This window comes from Microcaecilia unicolor, chromosome 4 (assembly GCF_901765095.1).
Source record: "Microcaecilia unicolor chromosome 4, aMicUni1.1, whole genome shotgun sequence".
NCBI classification, from domain to species: Eukaryota; Metazoa; Chordata; class Amphibia; order Gymnophiona; family Siphonopidae; genus Microcaecilia; species Microcaecilia unicolor.
The window spans coordinates 25,525,465-25,543,624 of NC_044034.1; the positions used below are offsets into that span (position 1 = coordinate 25,525,465).

General features: G+C 44.4%; 3 non-coding genes across 3 annotated transcripts; all 3 read right to left on the bottom strand.

Annotated features, from left to right (window-relative positions):
- Positions 1-3,179: 3,179 nt before the first annotated feature.
- TRNAP-UGG lies at positions 3,180-3,251 on the bottom strand. Its single transcript has one exon. It is a non-coding gene; the product is annotated as a tRNA-Pro (tRNA).
- A 5,704-nt stretch (positions 3,252-8,955) lies between these two features.
- On the bottom strand, positions 8,956-9,027 carry TRNAP-UGG. The gene has a single exon. It is a non-coding gene; the product is annotated as a tRNA-Pro (tRNA).
- A 5,707-nt stretch (positions 9,028-14,734) lies between these two features.
- On the bottom strand, positions 14,735-14,806 carry TRNAP-UGG. The gene has a single exon. It is a non-coding gene; the product is annotated as a tRNA-Pro (tRNA).
- Positions 14,807-18,160: the final 3,354 nt, after the last annotated feature.

The window sequence follows — 18,160 nt, forward strand, 5'->3', positions numbered from 1 at the left end:
TTTTGTCGCCCCTCCTTACATTTCTAGCCATTTGTTCTTCCGCTTGCGCCTTCGCCAGACGTACCTCTCTCTTGGCTTCTTTCAGTTTCATCCGGTATTCCTCCCCGTGTTCCTCTTCTTGAGATTTTCTATATTTCTGGAACGCTAACTCTTTAGCCTTTATTTTGTCAGCCACTTGCTTGGAGAACCATATCGGTTTCCTTTTTCTCTTGCTTTTATTTACTCTCCTTACATAAAGGTATGTGGCCCTATTTATTACTTCTTTCAGCCTGGACCACTGCCCTTCCACTTCATGTACATCCTCCCAGCCCATCATCTCCTTCCGCAGGTATTCCCCCATTTTACTAAAGTCAGCACGCTTGAAATCCAGGACTTTGAGTTTAGAGTGGCCGCCCTCCACTTCAGCCATCATATCAAACCAAACCGTTTGATGGTCACTGCTTCCCAGGTGTGCACCCACTTGGACATTTGACACACTATCCCCATTTGTGAGCACCAGATCCAGCATCGCTCCCTCCCTCATGGGTTCCGTCACCATCTGTCTGAGCAGAGCACTTTGGAAAGCATCCACGATCTCTCTACTTCTTTCTGATTTTGCAGACGGAACCTTCCAATCTACATCCGGCAGATTGAAATCTCCCATCAAGAGAATCTCTTTTTTCTTTCCTAATTTTTGAATATCTGCAATCAGATCTTTATCTAGTTCCTCTAATTGTGTCGGGGGTCTGTAGACAACACCCACGTGGACAGAGGTTCTATCCTTTCTTTTTAAGGTGATCCATATCGCTTCTTCTTTTCCCCAGGTCCCTGTCATTTCAGTCGCCATGATATTATTCTTTACATACAGAGCTACTCCTCCAACTTTTTGACCCTCTCTATCCTTCCTAAATAGATTATAGCCTGGTATGTTTGCAACCATTGAGCCACGTCTCCGTGATTGCAACAACGTCTAAGTCTGCCTCCAACATCAGGGCTTGAAGGTCATGTACTTTATTGCTTAGACTACGAGCATTTGTGCCATCGCTTTCCATCTATATTTCCTGGTATGTGTTTCAACATTAGTGATTTGGGGGTGTCTGTTCACTTTGGGTACCTTCATATCTTTTTGTTCCAACTTTATTGCTTTTTCCTCTGCCTCAGTTTTATTTTTAGGAGCATCACAGTGCTGTAATGGAGCAAAAGAATTCTTTAGTGGCAACACTTGTGTGGGTGGATGCTTCTGTGTCACCTGACGAAGTCTGCCTGAGCCTACTGTGAACCATCTGTTCTTATGTGGTTTTCTTTGAGGCAGTGGTGAGAAGTTTTTATTGTGTGTAGTCCTAGAAGCTGCTTTAATTGTATCCAATTCTTGCATTACTTTACTGAGCTCTTGTTTTAAACTAGATAGCTGAAGACAGATAAGACAAGCTTTAAGTCTCCAGATGATTGGCCTTGAAACTAAAGCACCACAATTATTGCAGAGAATAAAAGTCATCCTCATTGGTTGAAATGGGTATGAACAGGTGTACTTAGTTGGGGTTAACAGTCTGTAAGACTGCCTGTGTATGATTGAGTAAAGTTAAAGAGGTTTGGTTTGTCTATAAATGAGTGGAAAACCCTGGGGTAGGTGGGATGTGGGGAGGGTGGATGGGATTATAAGTCCCAATGGGTCAGCTAAATGCTGTTATCAAGGCAATTCTCTGGATGGGACCAGGAATGGTACAGTCTGGTCAAAGAATTTTCAAATGATTTAACTTTCAAAATTGCCCTAGAATATAAAAAACTTTCCTTGTTGTAATATAAATCCAGATATTCCCAATAATTATATCAGTTTCAACAATGTCAAATGAACTTTAGAGCCTCAATTACAATGCAATGCAGCCTCCCTCTCTATCAGAGCTTGGCAGGAAGAGAAAGAAAGAAAATAAGAGGTTTCACAGGGCAAATTAATTAATTAAGCAAATATCTAAATTTAATAAAAGGTATTAATTGTCACTTTTATTTATTTATTTTTCTGTGTGTTATCAGACAATTATGGATTTAAGCTCCACCCCACCCCCTTTAGCCTCCCCAAACAGTTGGGCCACCAACTGCCTATGACTCTATCGTTTCTGGTATGTATAATTCTTCGATAGTTTTAATTATACCTCTAACTGAGGAGTGACAATGCTACGCCACAGCCTAGCTAGCAGGCTCTTAAGTTCTCCAAGCCGCAGGTTCCCACCCCACCTCGCGCGCTCTTCACGACCGCAGGTTCCCGCCCCAGAGCTCGCGCCATCTCGCTTTCACCACCATTTGTATAATAATCACTGCATTCCAGAGAACAAAATGGAGCAAGTTCCCACATGCTATGATTTCTTTCTGTATTCAGTACCTGACAGACTTGCTAGACTTACCTAAGTGGCTGCAGCTGCAATACACTGAAAAGAAAGCAAGGAAACCTATGAGACCTAGATATGGCAGTCCCCTTGGCCTCTGATGCTCCTCCCTTCTTCTATTTGACTTCCCTCTGATAGGTCCATCATTCGGTGTGACGCTCCTCCCTTTTCCTGTTTCAGTTCCCTTTGATAGGTCAGAGCGGTGCAGCTGTGACACTCCTCCCTTCTCTGATAGGTCAGGGCGGGGCAGAGATGTAGTGTGCTTAAAAATGGTTACAGAGCTTCGAACATACGAACTGTTGAAGCCTCAGAGTGTGCTTTAGAATGTTGAGGGTGCTTTTTATGTGCAGATGGGGCGTGGCCTACGGCCCAGATGGGCGTGGCTGAGACTGAGGGTGAGTAGTCCGAATAGCCTAGCCTACCAGGAGGACAGGAGTTCAGGACAGATGGAGTGAGCTTCAGAACGTCTGAGGGGGGATTTTATTTATATAGATAAGAAGAATAAGCGCTTCTAAATGTTCTAGTATTGAATTGAAGAAGGTTGCTACAGAGCTGACTCATTGGTCTAGGGGTATGATTCTCACTTAGGGTGTGAGCGATTGTCTTTTCTCATTTGTAAATTGTATTTCAAAGTTTTTGTTTTCCATCCCTACACCACGGTTATTTCAACACGGTTAACTTTAGCGTTCTTTCATTCTTTTTTTTCCCCCCTTAAAATAATTTTGAGTGCTTCAAATTGAAAAACTTTCAGAAAGTAATGCTATGGATAAGAAAGATTCTGAAATATATATTTTTTTAATTTTAGGGGCTCAGACAAAAATGGTGCTCCTCCAGGAATCGAACCTGGGACCTCTCAGACCCAACCCAAGAATCATACCACTAGACCAAGGAGCCACTGTGAAAACTAGCCCTGCATGTCTTAATCAGTTTATTGTTTCAATAGTTGCAAAACACCTAGGGAAAGGTCTGATACCCTGTATTTTCTTTCTGCAAAAACTGGAGAGCTTCAACCCAGGCAATGGTCAGCAGTTCAGAACACCTTGCACTTTCTACTCCTCACTGCTCTGTAGAATACATGTGTACTATCACATAGGATTCTCAATTAGTGTTAAAAAATATAGATAGAAGCAACAAGTTTCAACCAGCCACTGTCATATGACTAACCAGCTTCTTCATGTTTAAAGGGAGAAAGGGGCAGTAACGCTCTGGTCTGGGAGTTTCTGTTTACTGTTCATCCATAGGCAGTGCTGTAAATTCTGTGGAAGGCGCTCCCACACTATAGGAAACCTCAAATAAGTGATAATCAGGAAAACTACCCTGGTCCGTTCTCTACACAGCTTAAATCCTTATTCTATGTAAGAAATGTGAGCAAGGGGCAGGGCCTCCCGGCATATGCTTCTTAGCAGAATGCAGTGCACAGACTTAATTTTTTAATTTTCGTTTACTTTTCTGATCATTTGAAAAAAGAAATCAAATATTTAAAAAATAAATGTTGAAATAAATATTTTTTAAAATAAACAAAATAACAAAATGTTCACTCATCCAGCTCCCCCATCAAAAGGAGGCATTCTGGTCTCTCCCTCTGAGAGCTGCCCTGCAAACCATGCCAGCATACATAAGCACCCGGTATAAGAGGCTTGGGGAGGCTAGGCCTTCCCTGCTGCAGCAGGATGGATCAGCTGTGGAGTCCTGTTGCTCTGAGGGGTTTAAATTGTTGCTTTACCTCCATCCTCACAGCAGGAGCTGCAGTGAAAGCCCTCTAGCCTTGTGTAACCAGTTGTAGAAATCGGTTTATGGTTTAATTTGTTTACTTTACTGCTGGGAGAGCAGGGGGGGTTGACTGGAGGTGTCCTGGGTTGCCAGGGAGATATTTAACAAGGATGACTTCCTGACCTGCACTGAGGACAGATAGCAGCAGAATCGGATACTGAGCCAGCATGATCAGAAAAAGTCACCAGACAACAAAGGTAGAAAAGATCATTTTATTTTCATTATAGTGTTTGGGATATGTCCACTTTGAGAATCAGGTGCTCAACATTAAAAGTTTATATTTATTTACTTATTTATGGCATTTTATCCCACATTAAACATGAATTAGGGTGTTTTGTGGCTCTACATGAGAATTGTGATGATATGATGCCTTGTTTCATATTGTTGACGGTCTGCATTTTCCGTATGGGTGGTACATTGGTGTATTAGGTTCTGCCCAGTGTAATATTTATGGTACAGGAAGGTTCTGAGTATGTTTTTGCACAAAGTTGTGCATAGTGTTTTGCAGTTCAGGGATTGTGGTTAGTTTATGCTTTGAGCAACCACATTATTCTTTGACATATGATACATATCTAATGTCTACATTTAATAAAAGGTATTAATTGTCACTTTTATTTATTTATTTTTCTGTGTGTTATCAGACAATTATGGATTTAAGCTCCACCCCCTAACCCCACCCCCTTTAGCCTCCCCAAACAGTTGGGCCACCAACTGCCTATGACTCTAACGTTTCTGGTATGTATAATTCTTCAATAGTTTTAATTATACCTCTAACTGAGGAGTGACAATGCTACGCCGCAGCCTAGCTAGCGGGCTCTTAAGTTCTCCAAGCCGCAGGTTCCCACCCCACCTCTCGCGCTCTTCACGACCGCAGGTTCCCACCCCAGAGCTCGCGCCATCTCGCTTTCACCACCTCACAGTTCCCGCCGGTCCTCTCAGTGCTCTGCGTATATAGGCGGCCGCGTTTGTATGTACGTGAGCACTTTGGCGTCTCGCGGCAGGGAGAATGTCACCCCTCCCACTGCAGGCTTTTTGTATTTTCAGTGTCGCTTTGTCGCTCTTCGGCAGCAAAGCCTTTATGTGTGTGTTTCTTTTAAAGGCCATGTTTCAGGTTGTGTATTACAAAGAAAACTAATACATTTAGGGGGAGGAATGCTGGCTTTGCCCTAACCCCTGGTAAGCCTTTCCTCAGCTGAGAGGTGCCCAGCTCTACCACCGGCTGCCTTTCAGGTGCTGTGGAAGGCTTGCAGCTCATCTGCATATCCTTACAGCCTTCTCCGGGGTGACACCCAGGTTCACTCCGATCCACTCAGGGCCTCCGCTCTAGGTGCCCAGCGCTCCCACCAGGTGCTGTGGAGGACTTGCAGCCCTTCTGCATTTCCTCACAGCTGTATCCGGGGTGACTCCAGTTCCACCCCGATCTTCCCAGGTCCTTCGCTCCAAGAGCACAGAGTTTCCAGGTGCTTTTTGACTAGGATCAGGTGACCCTCAAGGGGAGGAATGCTGGCTTCGGCCTAACCCCTGGTAAGCCTTTCCTCAGCTGAGAGGTGCCCAGCTCTACCACTGGCTGCCTTTCAGGTGCTGTGAAGGACTTGTAGCTCATCTGCTTATCCTTACAGCCTTCTCCGGTGTGACACCCAGGTCCACTCCGATCCACTCAGGGCCTCCACTCTAGGTGCCAGGGCATTTTTCTCTTTATATCTAATCTTCTTCCCAGTTGCTAAAGTACCTCAATCATTTATGGCCCCTATTCACATTCTCTTCCTAGCCCTGTCCCTTCCTAATCTTTTCCCTCACCCCCTACCTCTCTCCGCTACAGGAACTCACTGCCCATCCATTGACTTCATCACCTCACCTTCTCTCCTACCCTCTTCCTCCCTCTTGGCTTTTAATCTCTGTCTCTTTCTTCCCTCCATTTTGCCTTCCCCATTCCACCTAAATACCTCTCGCCTTCGTGGCCACACCTCTCCTACTCTCCTCCACTCTCTTTTACTCCTTCTCTTACTCTCAGCCGATGACATCAATCCCAATCCTGGCCCCCCTCACCAACTATTATCCCAACTGTACAGATCTTACCGCGACCTCTCTAACCTCATCTCTATTTATCTACTCCCCTCCTCTTCTCTGCCCTTCTCTTGCGCCCTATGGAATGCCCGCTCTATCTGTAACAAACTCGCCTATATCCAGGACCTCTTTATCTCGCGTCACCTCCATCTGCTTGCCATAACAGAAACCTGGCTCTGCCCTGATGACTCTGCTTCAGTCACAGTCCTGTGCCATGGCGGTTATCTATTTTCACATACTCCTCGCCCTTCTGGCCGTGGGGGCGGTGTTGGACTACTTCTCTCTCCCTCCTCCAGATTTCAACCCCTTCTTCCACCTCAATCTCACTGTTTTTCCTCCTTTGAAGTCCACTCTATCCGCCTTTTCTCTCCTCTGCCTCTTCGAATAGCGGTCATTTATCGTCCCCCTGATAAGTCCCTTTCATCCTTTCTCAGTGACTTTGACGCCTGGCTTGCCTTCTTCCATGATCCTTCCTCCCCCTCTCTCATCCTTGGTGACTTTAATATTCCTGCTAATGATCCTTCCAACTCTTATATTTCCAAGTTACTCGCTTTAACGTCCTCCTTTAATCTCCAACTATGCTCCACCTCCCCCACTCATCAAAATGGTCACTGTCTTGATCTCATCTTCTCCTCCAACTGTTCACCCTCTAGTTTCCTTGCCTCTGATCTTCCCTCCTCTGATCACCATCTTATAACTTTCACACTTAAATCTCCTCCCTCCCAGTCCCATCCTATCTTATCTAATTTATCTAGGAATCTTCACGATATTGACCCTTCATCTCTATCCTCCCATGTTTCAAACCTCCTCTCTACTGTGGCACCATCCACGTCTGTCAACGAGGCTGTTTCTTCTTACAACAATACTCTGCCTTAGACACTCTTGCACCTTTGATGACCCGCCCTGTAAGGCGTACAAAACCCCAACCTTGGCTGACTTCTAATATCCGCTACCTACGTTCCTGTACCCGCTCCGTCGAACGCCTCTGGCGGAAATCTCGGGCCTTGCTGATTTCTTACACTTTAAGATCATGCTGACCTCCTTCCAATCTGCTCTTTTACGTGCCAAACAGGATTATTATATCCAACTGACCAACTCTCTTGGCTCTAATCCTCGACTTCTCTTCACCACATTGAACTCTCTCCTCAAGGTGCCCCCTCCCCCAACTCCCCCTTCATTATCTCCTCAGACCCTTGCTGAATTCTTTCACAACAAGGTTCAAAAGATACACCTTGCTTTATCTACCTCACCACCTCTCCCTCCACTAGTCCGTTCCCCTCTCTCTCCTTCCCCTCATTCCCTTTCCTCCTTTCCTGAAGTTACTATTGAGGAAACTACACTTCTCCTTTCTTCCTCAAAATGTACCACCTGTTCCTCTGATCCCATTCCCACCCACCTTCTTAATGCCATCTCTCCTGCTCTTATTCCTTTTATCTGTCACATTCTCAACCTCTCACTTTCCACTGCGACTGTCCCTGCTGCCTTTAAACATGCTGTGGTCACACCTCTCCTTAAGAAGCCTTCACTCGACCCTACTTGTCCCTCTAATTACCGACCCATCTCCCTCCTTCCTTTTCTCTCCAAATTACTTGAGCGTGCTGTTCACCGCCGCTGCCTTGATTTTCGCTCCTCACATGCTATTCTTGACCCACTACAATCTGGTTTTCGCCCTCTCCACTCAACTTTCTTTACAACATCCGTAAAATCCGCCCCTTTCTTTCCGAGCACTCTACCAAAACCCTCATCCACACCCTTGTCACCTCTCGTTTAGACTACTGCAATCTGTTTCTTGCTGGCCTCCCACTTAGTCACCTCTCCCCTCTCCAGTCGGTTCAAAACTCTGCTGCCCGTCTCATCTTCCGCCAGGGTCGCTTTACTCATACTACCCCTCTCCTCAAGACCCTTCACTGGCTCCCTATCCGTTTTCGCATCCTATTCAAACTTCTTCTACTAACCTATAAATGTACTCACTCTGCTGCTCCCCAGTATCTCTCCACACTCGTCCTTCCCTACACCCCTTCCCGTGCACTCCGCTCCATGGATAAATCCTTCTTATCTGTTCCCTTTTCCACTACTGCCAACTCCAGACTTCGCGCCTTCTGTCTCGCTGCACCCTACGCCTGGAATAAACTTCCTGAGCCCCTACGTCTTGCCCCATCCTTGGCCACCTTTAAATCTAGACTGAAAGCCCACCTCTTTAACATTGCTTTTCACTCGTAACCACTTGTAACCACTCGCCTCCACTTACCCTCCTCTCTTCCTTCCCGTTCACATTAATTGATTTGATTTGCTTACTTTATTTTTTTTTTTTGTCTATTAGATTGTAAGCTCTTTGAGCAGGGACTGTCTTTCTTCTTTGTTTGTGCAGCGCTGTGTACGCCGTTGTAGCGCTATAGAAATTCTAAATAGTAGTAAATAGTAGTAGTAATATACATATAAGAAGAATAAGCGCTTCTAAATGTTCTAGTATTGAACTGGAGAAGGTTGGTACCGAGCTGACTCATTGGTCTAGGGGTATGATTCTCACATAGGGTGTGAGCGATTGTCTTTTCTCATTTGTAAATTGTATTTCAAAGTTTTTGTTTTCCATCCCTACACCATGGTTATTTCAACACGGTTAACTTTAGCGTTCTTTCATTCTTTTTTTCCCCCCTTAAAATAATTTTGAGTGCTTCAAATTGAAAAACTTTCAGAAAGTAATGCTATTGATAAGAAAGATTCTGAAATATATATTTTTTTAATTTTAGGGGCTCAGACAAAAATGGTGCTCCTCCAGGAATCGAACCTGGGACCTCTCAGACCCAACCCAAGAATCATACCACTAGACCAAGGAGCCACTGTGAAAAGCAGCCCTGCAAGTCTTAATCAGTTTATTGTTTCAATAGTTGCAAAACACCCAGGGAAAGGTCTGATACCCTGTATTTTCTTTCTGCAAAAACAGGAGAGCTTCAACCCAGGCAATGGTCAGCAGTTCAGAACACCTTGCACTTTCTACTCCTCACTGCTCTGTAGAATACATGTGTACTATCACATAGGATTCTCAATTAGTGTTAAAAATATAGATAGAAGCAACAAGTTTCAAACCAGCCACTGTCATATGACTAACCAGCTTCTTCATGTTTAAAGGGAGAAAGGGGCAGTAACGCTCTGGTCTGGGAGTTTCTGTTTACTGTTCATCCATAGGCAGTGCTGCAAATTCTGTGGAAGGCGCTCCCACACTATAGGAAACCTCAAATAAGTGATAATCAGGAAAACTACCCTGGTCCGTTCTCTACACAGCTTAAATCCTTATTCTATGTAAGAAATGTGAGCAAGGGGCAGGGCCTCCCGGCATATGCTTCTTAGCAGAATGCAGTGCACAGACTTAATTTTTTAATTTTCGTTTACTTTTCTGATCATTTGAAAAAAGAAATCAAATATTTAAAAAATAAATGTTGAAATAAATATTTTTTAAATAAACAAAATAACAAAATGTTCACTCATCCCGCTCCCCCATCAAAAGGAGGCATTCTGGTCTCTCCCTCTGAGAGCTGCCCTGCAAACCATGCCAGCATACATAAGCATCCGGTATAAGAGGCTTGGGGAGGCTAGGCCTTCCCTGCTGCAGCAGGATGGATCAGCTGTGGAGTCCTGTTGCTCTGAGGGGTTTAAATTGTTGCTTTACCTCCATCCTCACAGCAGGAGCTGCAGTGAAAGCCCTCTAGCCTTGTGTAACCAGTTGTAGAAATCGGTTTATGGTTTAATTTGTTTACTTTACTGCTGGGAGAGCAGGGGGGGTTGACTGGAGGTGTCCTGGGTTGCCAGGGAGATATTTAACAAGGATGACTTCCTGACCTGCACTGAGGACAGATAGCAGCAGAATCGGATACTGAGCCAGCATGATCAGAAAAAGTCACCAGACAACAAAGGTAGAAAAGATCATTTTATTTTCATTATAGTGTTTGGGATATGTCCACTTTGAGAATCAGGTGCTCAACATTAAAAGTTTATATTTATTTACTTATTTATGGCATTTTATCCCACATTAAACATGAATTAGGGTGTTTTGTGGCTCTACATGAGAATTGTGATGATATGATGCCTTGTTTCATATTGTTGACGGTCTGCATTTTCCGTATGGGTGGTACATTGGTGTATTAGGTTCTGCCCAGTGTAATATTTATGGTACAGGAAGGTTCTGAGTATGTTTTTGCACAAAGTTGTGCATAGTGTTTTGCAGTTCAGGGATTGTGGTTAGTTTATGCTTTGAGCAACCACATTATTCTTTGACATATGATACATATCTAATGTCTACATTTAATAAAGGTATTAATTGTCACTTTTATTTATTTATTTTTCTGTGTGTTATCAGACAATTATGGATTTAAGCTCCACCCCCTAACCCCACCCCCTTTAGCCTCCCCAAACAGTTGGGCCACCAACTGCCTATGACTCTAACGTTTCTGGTATGTATAATTCTTCAATAGTTTTAATTATACCTCTAACTGAGGAGTGACAATGCTACGCCGCAGCCTAGCTAGCGGGCTCTTAAGTTCTCCAAGCCGCAGGTTCCCACCCCACCTCTCGCGCTCTTCACGACCGCAGGTTCCCACCCCAGAGCTCGCGCCATCTCGCTTTCACCACCTCACAGTTCCCGCCGGTCCTCTCAGTGCTCTGCGTATATAGGCGGCCGCGTTTGTATGTACGTGAGCACTTTGGCGTCTCGCGGCAGGGAGAATGTCACCCCTCCCACTGCAGGCTTTTTGTATTTTCAGTGTCGCTTTGTCGCTCTTCGGCAGCAAAGCCTTTATGTGTGTGTTTCTTTTAAAGGCCATGTTTCAGGTTGTGTATTACAAAGAAAACTAATACATTTAGGGGGAGGAATGCTGGCTTTGCCCTAACCCCTGGTAAGCCTTTCCTCAGCTGAGAGGTGCCCAGCTCTACCACCGGCTGCCTTTCAGGTGCTGTGGAAGGCTTGCAGCTCATCTGCATATCCTTACAGCCTTCTCCGGGGTGACACCCAGGTTCACTCCGATCCACTCAGGGCCTCCGCTCTAGGTGCCCAGCGCTCCCACCAGGTGCTGTGGAGGACTTGCAGCCCTTCTGCATTTCCTCACAGCTGTATCCGGGGTGACTCCAGTTCCACCCCGATCTTCCCAGGGCCTTCGCTCCAAGAGCACAGAGTTTCCAGGTGCTTTTTGACTAGGATCAGGTGACCCTCAGGGGGAGGAATGCTGGCTTCGGCCTAACCCCTGGTAAGCCTTTCCTCAGCTGAGAGGTGCCCAGCTCTACCACTGGCTGCCTTTCAGGTGCTGTGAAGGACTTGTAGCTCATCTGCATATCCTTACAGCCTTCTCCGGTGTGACACCCAGGTCCACTCCGATCCACTCAGGGCCTCCACTCTAGGTGCCAGGGCATTTTTCTCTTTATATCTAATCTTCTTCCCAGTTGCTAAAGTACCTCAATCATTTATGGCCCCTATTCACATTCTCTTCCTAGCCCTGTCCCTTCCTAATCTTTTCCCTCACCCCCTACCTCTCTCCGCTACAGGAACTCACTGCCCATCCATTGACTTCATCACCTCACCTTCTCTCCTACCCTCTTCCTCCCTCTTGGCTTTTAATCTCTGTCTCTTTCTTCCCTCCATTTTGCCTTCCCATTCCACCTAAATACCTCTCGCCTTCGTGGCCACACCTCTCCTACTCTCCTCCACTCTCTTTTACTCCTTCTCTTACTCTCAGCCGATGACATCAATCCCAATCCTGGCCCCCCTCACCAACTATTATCCCAACTGTACAGATCTTACCGCGACCTCTCTAACCTCATCTCTATTTATCTACTCCCCTCCTCTTCTCTGCCCTTCTCTTGCGCCCTATGGAATGCCCGCTCTATCTGTAACAAACTCGCCTATATCCAGGACCTCTTTATCTCGCGTCACCTCCATCTGCTTGCCATAACAGAAACCTGGCTCTGCCCTGATGACTCTGCTTCAGTCACAGTCCTGTGCCATGGCGGTTATCTATTTTCACATACTCCTCGCCCTTCTGGCCGTGGGGGCGGTGTTGGACTACTTCTCTCTCCCTCCTCCAGATTTCAACCCCTTCTTCCACCTCAATCTCACTGTTTTTCCTCCTTTGAAGTCCACTCTATCCGCCTTTTCTCTCCTCTGCCTCTTCGAATAGCGGTCATTTATCGTCCCCCTGATAAGTCCCTTTCATCCTTTCTCAGTGACTTTGACGCCTGGCTTGCCTTCTTCCATGATCCTTCCTCCCCCTCTCTCATCCTTGGTGACTTTAATATTCCTGCTAATGATCCTTCCAACTCTTATATTTCCAAGTTACTCGCTTTAACGTCCTCCTTTAATCTCCAACTATGCTCCACCTCCCCCACTCATCAAAATGGTCACTGTCTTGATCTCATCTTCTCCTCCAACTGTTCACCCTCTAGTTTCCTTGCCTCTGATCTTCCCTCCTCTGATCACCATCTTATAACTTTCACACTTAAATCTCCTCCCTCCCAGTCCCATCCTATCTTATCTAATTTATCTAGGAATCTTCACGATATTGACCCTTCATCTCTATCCTCCCATGTTTCAAACCTCCTCTCTACTGTGGCACCATCCACGTCTGTCAACGAGGCTGTTTCTTCTTACAACAATACTCTATACTCTGCCTTAGACACTCTTGCACCTTTGATGACCCGCCCTGTAAGGCGTACAAAACCCCAACCTTGGCTGACTTCTAATATCCGCTACCTACGTTCCTGTACCCGCTCCGTCGAACGCCTCTGGCGGAAATCTCGGGCCTTGCTGATTTCTTACACTTTAAGATCATGCTGACCTCCTTCCAATCTGCTCTTTTACGTGCCAAACAGGATTATTATATCCAACTGACCAACTCTCTTGGCTCTAATCCTCGACTTCTCTTCACCACATTGAACTCTCTCCTCAAGGTGCCCCCTCCCCCAACTCCCCCTTCATTATCTCCTCAGACCCTTGCTGAATTCTTTCACAACAAGGTTCAAAAGATACACCTTGCTTTCTCTACCTCACCACCTCTCCCTCCACTAGTCCGTTCCCCTCTCTCTCCTTCCCCTCATTCCCTTTCCTCCTTTCCTGAAGTTACTATTGAGGAAACTACACTTCTCCTTTCTTCCTCAAAATGTACCACCTGTTCCTCTGATCCCATTCCCACCCACCTTCTTAATGCCATCTCTCCTGCTCTTATTCCTTTTATCTGTCACATTCTCAACCTCTCACTTTCCACTGCGACTGTCCCTGCTGCCTTTAAACATGCTGTGGTCACACCTCTCCTTAAGAAGCCTTCACTCGACCCTACTTGTCCCTCTAATTACTGACCCATCTCCCTCCTTCCTTTTCTCTCCAAATTACTTGAGCGTGCTGTTCATCGCCGCTGCCTTGATTTTCGCTCCTCACATGCTATTCTTGACCCACTACAATCTGGTTTTCGCCCTCTCCACTCAACTTTCTTTACAACATCCGTAAAATCCGCCCCTTTCTTTCCGAGCACTCTACCAAAACCCTCATCCACACCCTTGTCACCTCTCGTTTAGACTACTGCAATCTGTTTCTTGCTGGCCTCCCACTTAGTCACCTCTCCCCTCTCCAGTCGGTTCAAAACTCTGCTGCCCGTCTCATCTTCCGCCAGGGTCGCTTTACTCATACTACCCCTCTCCTCAAGACCCTTCACTGGCTCCCTATCCGTTTTCGCATCCTATTCAAACTTCTTCTACTAACCTATAAATGTACTCACTCTGCTGCTCCCCAGTATCTCTCCACACTCGTCCTTCCCTACACCCCTTCCCGTGCACTCCGCTCCATGGATAAATCCTTCTTATCTGTTCCCTTTTCCACTACTGCCAACTCCAGACTTCGCGCCTTCTGTCTCGCTGCACCCTACGCCTGGAATAAACTTCCTGAGCCCCTACGTCTTGCCCCATCCTTGGCCACCTTTAAATCTAGACTGAAAGCCCACCTCTTTAACATTGCTTTTCACTCGTAACCACTTGTAACCACTCGCCTCCACCTACCCTCCTCTCTTCCTTCCCGTTCACATTAATTGATTTGATTTGCTTACTTTATTTTTTTTTTTTGTCTATTAGATTGTAAGCTCTTTGAGCAGGGACTGTCTTTCTTCTATGTTTGTGCAGCGCTGTGTACGCCGTGTAGCGCTATAGAAATTCTAAATAGTAGTAAATAGTAGTAGTAATATACATATAAGAAGAATAAGCGCTTCTAAATGTTCTAGTATTGAACTGGAGAAGGTTGGTACCGAGCTGACTCATTGGTCTAGGGGTATGATTCTCACATAGGGTGTGAGCGATTGTCTTTTCTCATTTGTAAATTGTATTTCAAAGTTTTTGTTTTCCATCCCTACACCATGGTTATTTCAACACGGTTAACTTTAGCGTTCTTTCATTCTTTTTTTCCCCCCTTAAAATAATTTTGAGTGCTTCAAATTGAAAAACTTTCAGAAAGTAATGCTATTGATAAGAAAGATTCTGAAATATATATTTTTTTAATTTTAGGGGCTCAGACAAAAATGGTGCTCCTCCAGGAATCGAACCTGGGACCTCTCAGACCCAACCCAAGAATCATACCACTAGACCAAGGAGCCACTGTGAAAGCAGTCCTGCAAATCTTAATCAGTTTATTGTTTCAATAGTTGCAAAACACCTAGGGAAAGGTCTGATACCCTGTATTTTCTTTCTGCAAAAACAGGAGAGCTTCAACCCAGGCAATGGTCAGCAGTTCAGAACACCTTGCACTTTCTACTCCTCACTGCTCTGTAGAATACATGTGTACTATCACATAGGATTCTCAATTAGTGTTAAAAAATATAGATAGAAGCAACAAGTTTCAACCAGCCACTGTCATATGACTAACCAGCTTCTTCATGTTTAAAGGGAGAAAGGGGCAGTAACGCTCTGGTCTGGGAGTTTCTGTTTACTGTTCATCCATAGGCAGTGCTGCAAATTCTGTGGAAGGCGCTCCCACACTATAGGAAACCTCAAATAAGTGATAATCAGGAAAACTACCCTGGTCCGTTCTCTACACAGCTTAAATCCTTATTCTATGTAAGAAATGTGAGCAAGGGGCAGGGCCTCCCGGCATATGCTTCTTAGCAGAATGCAGTGCACAGACTTAATTTTTTAATTTTCGTTTACTTTTCTGATCATTTGAAAAAAGAAATCAAATATTTAAAAAATAAATGTTGAAATAAATATTTTTTAAAATAAACAAAATAACAAAATGTTCACTCATCCCGCTCCCCCATCAAAAGGAGGCATTCTGGTCTCTCCCTCTGAGAGCTGCCCTGCAAACCATGCCAGCATACATAAGCATCCGGTATAAGAGGCTTGGGGAGGCTAGGCCTTCCCTGCTGCAGCAGGATGGATCAGCTGTGGAGTCCTGTTGCTCTGAGGGGTTTAAATTGTTGCTTTACCTCCATCCTCACAGCAGGAGCTGCAGTGAAAGCCCTCTAGCCTTGTGTAACCAGTTGTAGAAATTGGTTTCTGGTTTAATTTGTTTACCTTACTGCTGGGAGAGCAAGGGGGGTTGACTGGAGGTGTCCTGGATTGCCAGGGAGATATTTAACAGGGATGACTTCCTGACCTGCACTGAGGACAGATAGCAGCAGAATCGGATACTGAGCCAGCATGATCAGAAAAAGTCACCAGACAACAAAGGTAGAAAAGATCATTTTATTTTCATTATAGTGTTTGGAATATGTCCACTTTGAGAATCAGGTGCTCAACATTAAAAGTTTATATTTATTTATTTACTTATTTATGGCATTTTATCGCAATTTAAACATGAATTAGGGTGTTTGGTGGCTCTACATGAGAATTGTGATGATATGATGCCTTGTTTCATATTGTTGACGGTCTGTATTTTCCGTATGGGTGGTATATTGGTGTATTAGGTTCTGCCCAGTGTAATATTTATGGTACAGTAAGGTTCTGAGTGTGTTTTTGCACAAAGTTGTGCATAGTGTTTTGCAGTTCAGCGATTGTGGTTAGTTTATGCTTTGAGCAACCACTTTATTCTTTGACATATGATACATATCTAATATCTAAATTTAATAAAAGGTATTAATTGTCACTTTTATTTATTTATTTTTCTGTGTGTTATCAGACAATTATGGATTTAAGTTCCATCCCACCCCCTTTAGCCTCCCCAAACAGTTGGGCCACCAACCGCCTATGACTCTAACGTTTCTGGTATGTATAATTCTTCGATAGTTTTAATTATACCTCTAACTGAGGAGTGACAATGCTACGCCGCAGCCTAGCTAGCGGGCTCTTAAGTTCTCCAAGCCGCAGGTTCCCATCCCACCTCGCAGCGCTCTTCACGACCGCAGGTTCCCGCCCCAGAGCTCGCACTATCTCGCTTTCACCACCTCACAGTTCCCGCCGGTCCTCTCAGTGCTCTGCGTATATACGCGGCCGCGTTTGTTTCTGTTACAAGAAATGATTTATCTTGGGGGAAAGAGCTCTAGAGCACTCGCTACTATTTATAATTTAAGAGCAGGTGCTGTATTTATAGGTTTTAGGATATTAATTTCTCCACCAATCACCAAAGGTGATAATTGCAATAAATTAAATAAATTAAGTATATATAAAAGATACCATATACTCAGAACACAAAGAGACCGTATTTTTAGCTTCAAAAAGGTTGATTTAATATACAATTGCACACGAGAGGTAGGTTTTAAAAGGATCTTAGAACAGAGAATTTGTGCATAAAATAGAACAAAGTAGCAGGTAGGTTAACTTACAAGTCCTTGTTACAAGCATGCTGTGGTCCAGCTGATTGATGAGCACATGTTCAGGAGCAAGGCATCAGCGGACCCCAAAGAGAGCAGCAGGTCCCAAGAGGAGGCAGGTTCCAAGAGAGCGAGCTGGGCTGTTTCCAGGCCTTTTATAATGTTAGCAGAGAAGCATGGTGTGCGCATGTCCTGGATATTTTGCAAGGCATTATGGTTAATGTAGTCTGTTCACATGACCACATTATAAGTCCTTCTTTCTGCAGATGTCCTGGCGTCCATTTGTCTGATAAATGATGGGAGGGGCAGGTATACTTTTGACAAGCAAATGTCCTGTTTATGCTTTTCCTCTGAGTTCTTTGTCTTCAATGGCTTCTCCAGACTTTCTGTCTCTTGGGTCTTTGGTTTTCAGAGATGTCCTGATGAGCGTCCAGGTACCCACCTTAGTCAAGCTTTTGTTCAGTCTTTTTAGGTGGGAGGGCAGAGAGAGTTATATATCTCTCTTTTGTCTTTGTTAAGTGTTTTAATTGACTATCCCTGCTATCAGAAGTTCCCAGAAAAAGGGATAGGGAGAGAGGGGCTTGAAATGAAACTATTTTCTCTGCTGCAGTGTCAAAAATATATTTTTAAAAGCTGCACAAATATATTGGTGTATATATATGTATCTGATCCAACACAACATCATGCTACACATTTAATTCTGATGATTGGCTTATACCATAACATTTGTACGTGAGCACTTCGGCGTCTCGCAGCAGGTAGAATGTCACCCCTCCCACTGCAGGCTTTTTGTTTTTTCAGTGTCGCTTTGTCGCTCTTCGGCAGCAAAGCCTTTATGTGTGTGTTTCTTTTAAAGGCCATGTTTCAGGTTGTGTGTTACAAAGAAAACTAGTACATTTAGAAATAGAAAATAAAGTTGAATAAAATATATCCATATAAGAAGAATAAGCGCTTCTAAATGTTCTAGTATTGAACTGGAGAAGATTGCTACAGAGCTGGCTCGTTGGTCTAGGGGTATGATTCTCACTTAGGGTGTGAGTGATTGTCTTTTCTCATTTGTAAATTGTATTTCAAAGTTTTTGTTTTCCATCCCTACACCACGGTTATTTTAACATGGTTAACTTTCATTCTTTTTTTCCCCCCTTAAAATAATTTTGAGTGCTTCAAATTGAAAAACTTTCAGAAAGTAATGCTATTGATAAG